The sequence below is a fragment of the Bidens hawaiensis genome, unplaced genomic scaffold, assembly GCF_021521415.1.
Source record: "Bidens hawaiensis isolate Kalapana, Puna unplaced genomic scaffold, B.hawaiensis_p1.1 tig00017476_1, whole genome shotgun sequence".
Classification (NCBI taxonomy): domain Eukaryota; kingdom Viridiplantae; phylum Streptophyta; class Magnoliopsida; order Asterales; family Asteraceae; genus Bidens; species Bidens hawaiensis.
The window spans coordinates 72,501-83,072 of NW_027492648.1; positions in this window are offsets into that span (position 1 = coordinate 72,501).

Consider the following 10,572-nt stretch of genomic DNA (forward strand, 5'->3'; position numbering starts at 1 on the left):
TTCAATTTCGCTCTACGAGTACACATCATAGATGACGTATGTACCGACAATGACTATGTGTTCAGTTCAAGTTGCGGGAGCACCCCGCTGCATCACACAGACACCTTTCTAATTTAGCTTAAAATAGGAGTAATCGTGAAAAATAAAAGTCAATTCACTAAATTTATTCAGGTTCTTGAATGTTTCATTAACTTACTTTTAAGAAGAAATAAGGACTAAATAGTTACCACATTTTGGACTTTTAGTAATTAAAATATTTACATATTGAAGCTTGAGTAATTTTTTATTTAAAAATATAGAGCGTGAGTGTCTTTTTAAGTACTAATTGCATATTTGGTTTTTTGATGAAGTCATTTTACAAAGCCAGTATTTTGAGTTTTTAGAAAACTGTTTTGAACTATTTTAAAAAGCTGAAATAAAAAAAAGGGGATATTGGTTTTTAATACTCCTAAATTTCACTCGTTAGTAGATAACACTCCCAACTAACGATTTGTCTCCCACCACTCTCAACTTGTAACTTCTTTTCTTTTGTCACTCCCAAACTTAACGGACCCTAAACCCATTAGTTTTTTTGCTGACGTGGCATTTTTTTGCTTGTGACATGCCATGTGGAAAATACCTAATTAGAAAATATAAAACCTAACAAAATAATACACACACACACACACACACACACACACACACACACACACATACACAAACATACAGACAAAAGCACCACCACTACCATTTCATAGCCACTGTCTACACCATCACATATCTCCACCACTTTAGCCTCTATTGCCACATTCACCCCTTCCGCTAGCCTCCTTGCTTTCACCACCACCAACAGCCTCCACCGCCTCCATCATTACGGCTCATGTTCGAATCGATTTATTGTTTGCATATAGTGATGGATGGTTGGATAATGATAAATGAGGTAGTTGTTGATCAAAATCCCAAACTCAAATGAGGTTTTCTCCGCCACCACGTTTTTCCGGCGAGTTCCGCCGTTAACAATAGAGCAACGATTCAAGGTAATAAACATTGCGTTCTACTCGTTTCTTTATTCCGATCAAAGCCCTATGGTAATGTATTCAAACTGTAAACAAGAAGATTGAATTTTAGCAAAGTAAATTCGGATGGTCTAGGGTTTGGCTGTTGATGTGGCTGCTTACGATAGTGGTGGTGAAGGCTGGTGGTGATGGTGAAGCCAGTGGAGGCTGGTGGTGGCAGAATCCAGCGGTGGTGGAGGCCGATGTGGTGATGCAAACGGTGGTGAAGGAATGATGCCGGTATATGTAATGATGTATATATGTTTGTGTGTGTGTATATATTATATATATATATATATATAATATTATTTGTTTTTGAGTAAGGTTTTTCTTTTTTTAACATAGTATTTCCACATGGCATGTCACATAAGCAAAAAAATGCCATGTCAGCAAAAAAAACTAACGGGGTAAGGTTCCGTTAAGTTCGGGAGTGACAAAAGAAAAGAAGTAACAAGTTGGGAGTGGTGTGAGACAAATCGTGAGTTGAGAATGTTATCTACCAACGAGTGAAAGTTAGGAGTATTAAAAACCAATATCAAATTGTGATTGCCAAACACCATTTAACTTATTGGCTTCTTGAAAAAGCCAATAAGGTGTTTTCAAACTAAATTCCAAACATGCTTTAAAGAGCATTCTCAACCTATCTCTTATCATATTTCTAAAATTACACTAAAAACATTACATCTCTCTCTCTCTCTCTTGTTTAATTAAATACTACTTTTTATACATTTATCATTACAGTTTTCTTTCTTTTATATTCACAATCAATTTAACAAATATTAAAAAATAAATATGGACAAACTTTATTTCTCCAAATATACAAAAAAACACTACATTTTCTCCATTCACCCTATAATTTACACTCAAAACCACTTTAAACGCCACCCTATAATTTGCAAATTTCTCACATAATTTTAGGGATATGATGAGAATGCTCTAAGAGCATTTCCAACCATCCCTTAAAAGTATGCGAGGGAATTTTATAAATTATAAGTTTAGTTATGAGTGTTGGAAACCTAATAAAAGCTCATACATATTCTAAACGGGTACCGATATTCGTAATACACGTACCTGTACCCGAAAGTACATGTATCTATAATCAATAACTTTGAGTATCCATACCCGTACCCAATAGACACATACGGGTACAGGTACTGAACAGGTACGGGTATGCGGGAAAAAAGTTTCATCCCTGTCACAACACCCTAAGTAACTCTTTAAATTATAAAAACATCTCTCATATTGGATGAGAATGATCTGAGTGGTTGTAAGTGTAAATTATATGGTGCAAAGAGAAACAATAGTGTTTTTTTATAAATATAGAGAAACTTTGTTTGCCCATATTTATAATTTAACTAGATTTTATCCTCCGTATTACGGGGGTTGTTTTATATTATTCGTTGTAGGTTCCCAGCCGGATCTACATGAGATATCACGTACTACGCAGGTGCGGAATCCCTACGTAAAACGTTACGAGTATAGAAAACAATACGATTAACACACGATAATCAAACACGTTGTATACCAACCTTAAACACGTGATACAAAGATCACTTGATTACAGACTCTCTCTGACTCGAATACACGAAAACTGGAAAACTATTAACTGATATCTAATAGGCCGTAACATATAGCTTATATAATCACGACAACTTCGCCTGGCATGTTCAGGCGAAGTTGTCACTAACTTCGCTTGTCTAACAAGTTCGCCCATATCAGCGAACTTGTTAGCAACTTCGCTTATACAAAACATAAAACATTACAAACACGATTACAGACACTAGACACTGAACTACTGACATCATGCACCAACAGACTCCCCCTTGGCAGTAGCTTCATCTCTTTAGCTTCAAACACGTGTCTTGTAATCTTCAATCTTCTATCTTCACGCATGCACTCCTTCTCGAACACAAACAGATACAACTCTTTGATATTTCCTCGCTTCCTCTTTCCAAGCAGGAATATAAAAGATTTTCTTCTCATTGAGCACCTGCAGATCAGCTTGCGATAAGTTTACCAAATGCATCGGATCGTAAACTCTTAGCACCTCTTGTTCATCCTCGTCTTCCATCACTGCCTCAGCTGTCTCACAGTCTACAAACCACCACTTCAGGTCTTTAAGCACATCCTTGGGCATTAGCTTCATCGGTACTTCTTTAAGGCACCGGATCGGTTTATACTTCATAATCATCCAAGGTTTTCCATCAGCTCTCAAACCTCTATCCTTGTCTTCAACAAGTTTTCCCTTCTGTGGTTTTAACAGCTCAAATTTCTTCTCTTTTATACTTTCTTTCCATACAATTTTCCCAATAACTCTAGCCATATTATCGTCACATCGATTGATTAACCCCAATCTGGCTAAGTCTTTCACTTCACATTCCGGCAGTGTATTCAACGATCTTAACAATTTTTTAAAATACTGAACACGTCATACCTTTTAACTACGAAGAGCCTCAACTGCTCATCATAGATCCAACAAATAATCCCTTTCTTCGCTTCAGCATAGCCTTTAATGTTGTAACTCTTCTTAAACATTGTAGGGACCGCCGGTTTCTTCGTTTTGACGAACCACTGAGCGTAGCCTTCCTTCCACCTAGGCTGCTCTTCCCATTCAGACTCATCGCTTCCAATCTGTTTACTCATATCAGCTTTCTCAACATCTGGAATGTCATGCTCCACATTCTCTTCTACTATCTCTCCCTCTTCAATCTCATAATCAATCACAATCTCTTCTCCAATCTTCTCTATCACATCACTTGGTAGAATATCATCATCACCAACCAAGCTATCATACATCTCCTCTACGTCCACCACCACCACATCATCACCACCAGCTGCAGATGTCTACTCCCCCTGAGTTGTGGAAGTTCCAAGAGCTTGAGTAGTTCTTGGTAGCTCACCACCTGCATCTTTCGACGCATTGGGATCATCGTCTCAATCATTTCTTCTCTTCGTCCTCAACTCGTCGCCTTTACAGCTCGTCTCCCCCTGAGATGCCAAGAACTCCTTCAGAGCATCTATGATTTTTCCATGTTGTACCAGGAGGGACGACTGCATCTGATTCTCTGTAACTAGGCGCTGAATAGCCTGGGTCTGGATAAGATTAATCTTTGACTGCTCTGCCACGACCCGTTCCAGTGCTGCTATTCGTTCTGAGTCTGAGAGGGTTGCATCGAAATCGAACCTCATATGCGATAAATCGTGAGTGTACTGAGGAGGGATTTCCGATGTCACCGGGACCTCAGAAGTAGAAATAGACGTAACCGCAGGTGGTATCGTCACCGATAACCCTGCAGTGGCCACAACAGTCGACTCTATAAATTGTGCCACGACCTCCGATGGAGTAACGGTCGGAGGCGGCAACGAAACGATCACGGGAGTCGAAAGTTGGAAAGTAGTGTGAGGGAGGCCAAATGTAGATGAGGTAGCCACTACGGGAACACCCGTAGCGCTTGGCCTTGTAACCTGTAGTGATGAGGGAACCATTGTCATACCGGATAGTGCTGGTGGAGTGAAACGTACCACCCTAGAGCTCTCACCGGCTCCTGATCCTGCACCTATCCGTTCCCTTCTTGACCTTCTTATCAACTGTTGTACCTCTTCCTCAAAGTCTGACTCGTCATCATCATCTGTTCTCTTTCTTTTCCCATGTAGTCTTTCTCGAGTCACCATAATCCTTCTAGCCTCTGCCACTTCATCATCAGAATCTGAACCAGCTACCGTAGCAGCTGTTCTAGTAACATTCACAGTCGACACTTGGGCTACCGAGACCTGTATGTTTTCCTCTGGATCCACCCGATCCATATCAAAGAAGCCTTGACCACCAAATTCTGCATCAAGGTCCACTTCCTCCTCTGGTGACACAACAGGAGCAGCAGGTATAGCTTGAGGTGCTCCTGCCTGTTGTGGTGCCGGGTCCCTAAACTCATCCCCACGAGCAGGCACATACCCCGGGTTGATTAAGTACCCAAAGAGTGGAGTATGGCGAGGACGAAGCTCAGGTTTGCTTCTCGCACTGGAGGATCTGCATTGGGCGAAGATCCGTTTGTTTACACTCTCTACATATAGGATCGGACGGCGCTGAGGAAGTGTTGGAGCAACATGATTCAAGATCATTTGGAGGAATCTTGGATACATGATGAACCGCTCACGCGCCATCGCTCTTCGTTGACGATCAATCTCGTAAAAGACCATCTGACTAAAGCTGAATCGCTTGTTGTAAGTCAGAGCAGTCATTGCTGACTGCATGGTCGCGCCCATGCCATCAGTGCCCGCCTTTCTCCCTGACATGCATACTATCATAACATGCATGAGAAAGCGCCACTGGTCAAGCAGAAAACCCTTCCTTCTCTGCGAATCCCCCAAGAGACCAGAATAACCCATCCTAAAAAATGCTCCATCGCGGAAAGGAGCTACAAACTCTGTCGGGTCATCCCTTGTCTCGTTTCCAAACCGCAGAGCCGCCCGGATATGTTCAGAAGAGAACTGAACAATATGATTGTTGACGGTTGCTCGCATCACTGGGGGTTCGACTCTACAGTCGTATTCCACGGTCTACCAGAAATCCTCAATGTTGGGCAAGGATATCGGCAGAGTTGTTGTAATGGCGTGGAATATCCTCGAGCGTAAAAGGAATGTGATGATTTCGCGGAAATCATCAACTCCGCTCGCTTCCGGGTCTAAGGTGATATACATGTTGTGACCCGGGAAGAACTGTCTTTGTTGATCACCTCCGTCATCACCGCCTGCACCACCTGCTCCAGCAACAGCAGCCATATCTGCAACAAACAGGTTAAGTTAGATAAACTTCAAAGCGAATCACAAGTTCGCCTGTTACCATGAGCGAAGTTGTGATCAATTCTGTATAGGCGAAGTTAAAGGTGAGGCGAAGTTGGGAAACAACTTCGCTTCAACTTGAACTTCGTCTGAAAATAGTTAAGTAAAATGGTCCAGGCGAAGTTACGGATAACTTCGCCTAATCACAACATCGCCTCATAAACTGTTTCAAAATCAATAATCAGGCGAAGTTAAACCTCAGGCGAAGTTACGGATAACTTCGCCTAAACTGTAACTTCGCCGAATTTGAATCGGCAACAGTTAGGATTTTGAACGACGTGTAGAAGATGATTTCGGAGATCGAGGACTCCGAAATACATGATTTTATGAAGTTTTACACGTTCAAGTGGTTTACTATCACGTAAAAACAAGTTTGAAAATCGGGTGTTTAGGTTTCAAATAATCGTGGTCACGAAACGGGTCGAATCGACCTGTGATTAACATTAACGACAATGATTATACGAATATGGAACCCTACACACCTTGAATCGGATTAGAATCGAAGACAAAATAACACAGATTGATTGATGAAATCGAATCGATAAGTTCGCTGAAATATCGGAGGATAAGTTCGCTGGTTTTGAAAATTATGAAACTGTTTGACCTTAAAACTTCTTTATATAGGGCCACAGATGTATCGGCGAAGTTGTGGATAACTTCGCCTATAAGGCGAAGTTATGCAGAACTTCGCTGATATTAAAATTTTTCAAAACAAACCCCATAATTTGAACAATTTGCAATTAAGTTTTAAAACATCCTTTAAAGCGTTAAATGATACGATCAAGACCAAGTAACCAGGTATAAAATCAAACAATTACAAAAGTAACAAAAATTTGAAAAATTAAAGTACACGGGATCAAATTTCAGTCTCGACAGGGACTACCATGTTTTAGAAAAGATCCGAACATGAATCATACTAATTTCGTGACTGTCACACAGATCCGTGTTCAGCTGTATTATAACATAATGAAACAGGTTGTAAGCAGGTAATCTACTTAAGATGGTTTTCATCGTTTCTGTGATACGAGTTAGGTTCAATTAAGCTCAAAACTTAAGTGGGCAACAACTCAGAGATTATGATGCCTCCTATCTATTCTCAAGGCGTATTTGGCTTTCCCCAAGTCACCCCGAATTGACCTCAACCCGTAGTGTCTGATTAGGTAGTAATTACTCTTCGATCTTAGACTCTGCTTCCCGTTCACCTTCTTGTGTCTTGATGGATAATCATTATCATTATGAACTCTAGAATTTTTTTTTCTTTTTTTAATCTAACATGTATATACACAACTTCAAGTAGAAAATAACTGCAAGTCCCGAATCTGGATCACTGCAGCGTCTTGACATGCAATCTTCACGGGAATCAGAACACTCACGGGCTCGTGTATGACCGGGTAATCGCTTTTCTGCCTATCATTCGGAAAGATATGTATGAAGACATGCACAACTCTTAAGGAGTTTCCACATAAAATCGAGTAGATTTAGTTAGTATCACGTCTACTTTTATGCACCATAAAAAGCTACCATGACATACAATGACTGTTCTAAAGTCTTTTAAGCCTAATAACTTCACTAGTTAAGCACACAGAATCAGTATATCTATCATTTTCCAAGGTTGGATCAATTTTCTGTTAAGCATAGTAAAGATACTTCTTACGAAGTAGTAGACTTGAAAAATAATTTCATTTCCCGAAAAGGAAAAATTTAACTTCTATCGCCCCGACCAAATCAAAGTCTTCAGGTTAATGGCTATCCCGAAGATCCAATGGATCAGCTGGACAGACCACATACTAGTATGTGTCCTTCTAACTAAGTATGATCGACTAATTTTCAACGAAAGAATAAAAACACATCATAAACCGCCCCGGTCACTCTCAGTCATCTGGTTAATGGCTATCCTCAGATTCTACAAGTAGAAATGAGGACAAAACATATCCGAAGAAATGTCCATCAAACTAAGGCAACCGACATAGTTCTAAGCGATAGTGACGTTTTTTTTTTTTTTTGATATATAACACAAACACAAAGCATGGTTACTCGGGATTGATCATCCCATTCAGCTCAACAAGGTTTTGAAATCTAGTTTTGTCAAACGCTTTCGTGAATAAGTCAGCGAAATTATCTAATGTGTCAACCTTTTCGAGCTCAATCAGCTTCTTCTCAGCACAATCCCGTATAAAATGATGACGTATGTCAATATGTTTAGTTTTACTGTGCTTCACGGGATTGTTAGTTACTGAGATAGCAGCAGTGTTATCAATGCAAATAGGAGTAAGTGAGAAATTCAGACCATAGTCGCGCAACTGTTGTTGAATCCAAAGAACCTGGGAGCAGCAGTTGGATGCTGCCATGTATTCTGCTTCACAGGTTGAAATTGCGACTGAAGTCTGCTTCTTGCATTGCCACGACACCAATCTGCCACCAAGAAACTAACATCCACCAGATGTAGACTTCCGACTCTGATTGCACCCTCCATAATCAGAATCTGTGTAAGCGACTAGCTCCAAGTCTCCTCCTCTCGGGTACCACAACCCCAGCTTCGGTTTGCCTTTGAGATACCGCAGTATCCTCTTCGCACCCTTCAAATGAGATTCTTTTGGGTTTGCCTGAAAGCGTGCACAAAGACAAACAGCAAACATTATATCAGGCCTAGAAGCAGTTAAGTACATTAAAGAACCTATAATAGCCCGATATTGGGTTGGGTCCACGTCTGCATCGTTGTCTGAATTAGCACCCAATTTGTGATTGACGCAGACTGGAGTATCATATGGAGTGGTGTCCTCCATCTTGAAGCGTTTGAGAACATCATGTACATACTTCGTCTGATGAATGAACATTCCATCTTTCCTCTGATCAACCTGCAATCCTAAAAAGAAAGTTAGTTCACCCATAGCACTCATTTCAAATCTCTTCTTCATGACGGCCTCAAACTCCTGACACATGGCGACCTTTGATGCAGGAAAGATAATGTCGTCCACGTAGACTTGCACCAGTAGGAAGTCGCTACCCTTTCTCTTGAAGAACAATGTGCTATCAATTTTACCTCTTTCAAACTCATTCTCAAGCAAGTAATCTGATAAGGTTGAATACCAGGCACGAGGTGCCTGATGTAGTCCATACAGCGCTTTACTTAGCTTGTACACGTGATCGGGAAAGTCAGGGTCAGGAAAACCCGGAGGTTGCTCAACATACACAACCTCATCGACTTTACCGTTTAGAAATGCACTCTTCACATCCAACTGAAAAACTTTTATCTCCTTATGAGCAGCAAATGCCAAAAACAGTCGAATGGCTTCCAATCTTGCCACAGGAGCAAATACTTCATTGTAATCAATCCCCTCTTGTTGATTAAAGCCTTTAACAACCAGCCTCGCCTTGTTCCTGATAACAACCCCTTTCTCATCTCTCTTACATTTGAAGACCCACTTCGTGCCAATCGCAAGCACATTTCTTGGTTTTGCGACCAAGTTCCATACTTCCAGTTTCTTAAACTGAGCTAACTCTTCTTGCATGGCTTCGACCCACGAGCTGTCCTTAAGAGCCATTTGATAGTTCTTTGGTTCAATCTGGCTGATGAAGCAGGTGTACAAGCATTCGTTGATAATGCCCGTGTCTTTAATGCTTGTGTAAACACAGGTGTGCTCATTCACGCTTTTTCTTGTTTGTACACCGGCGGACAGATCACCTATCACATTCTCCAACGGGTGATTTTTGTGAATTCTCGTAGTCGGAACCGAACTGACATTTAGATTATCTTCCAAGTTCGAAGATAGCTCATCCATGGTTGATTGATGTTGAGAGTGAAACGGATTGATGAATTCCTCTTCAGTAGAGGCAGCAGGGGTATTGACAGCATTTGACGAGGAAGGCAGACATTCATCATACTGTGGTCTTTGCACCAAAGTGTCTTCCTCATCGCATATCATCTTCGTAGCAATTCTTTCCTCAACTTCTGCAAAATCCAAATAAGGTATGTTAAAAGATTTAAAGAGTCTATCATAGTCGAAAACCCCAGAGGTTCCCGTGCTTGGTTTTGGTGATTTGTAACTTGTGATATCAGTGTTACACACCACCTCAACCTTGCTGTTCGATGTATTGAAGACCCGTCTATTGGGAGTCCCAACAACGTATCCGACTAAGATTCCTTCGTCGGCTACTTCACCAAATTTTGAATTGGTCTTTAAAATCGAACACGGGGACCCGAATGGTTCAAGACCACTCAAGTTGGGCTTTCTCCCATGCATTAGTTCATAACAGGTTTTATTTAATCTTTTAACAGTTAACACTCTATTAAGGATATAACAGGCTGTTGCAATAGCTTCAGCCCAGAACACCACAGGAAGTTGCGAATCAGCCAGCATTGTTCTGGCTCCTTCAATCAAAGTCCTGTTCTTCCTCTCAGCCACTCCATTTTGTTGCGGAGTATACGGTGCGCTGTATTGGTGTTCAATCCCCTTCTGTAGGCAGAAGATCTCCATCTGATAGTTCTTGAACTCAGTCCCATTGTCACTCCTGATATATTTAACTCTTTTTCCCATAATGTTCTCAACTTTGGTAATCAAATTTATTACCATCTGAACAGTTTCATCCTTCGACTTCAGGAAATATACCCACGAGTATCGAGAAAATCATCAGTAATCACCAAGCAGTACGATGTTCCTCCTAGACTTTTTACATTCACGGGACCGAAGAGATCCATATGAAG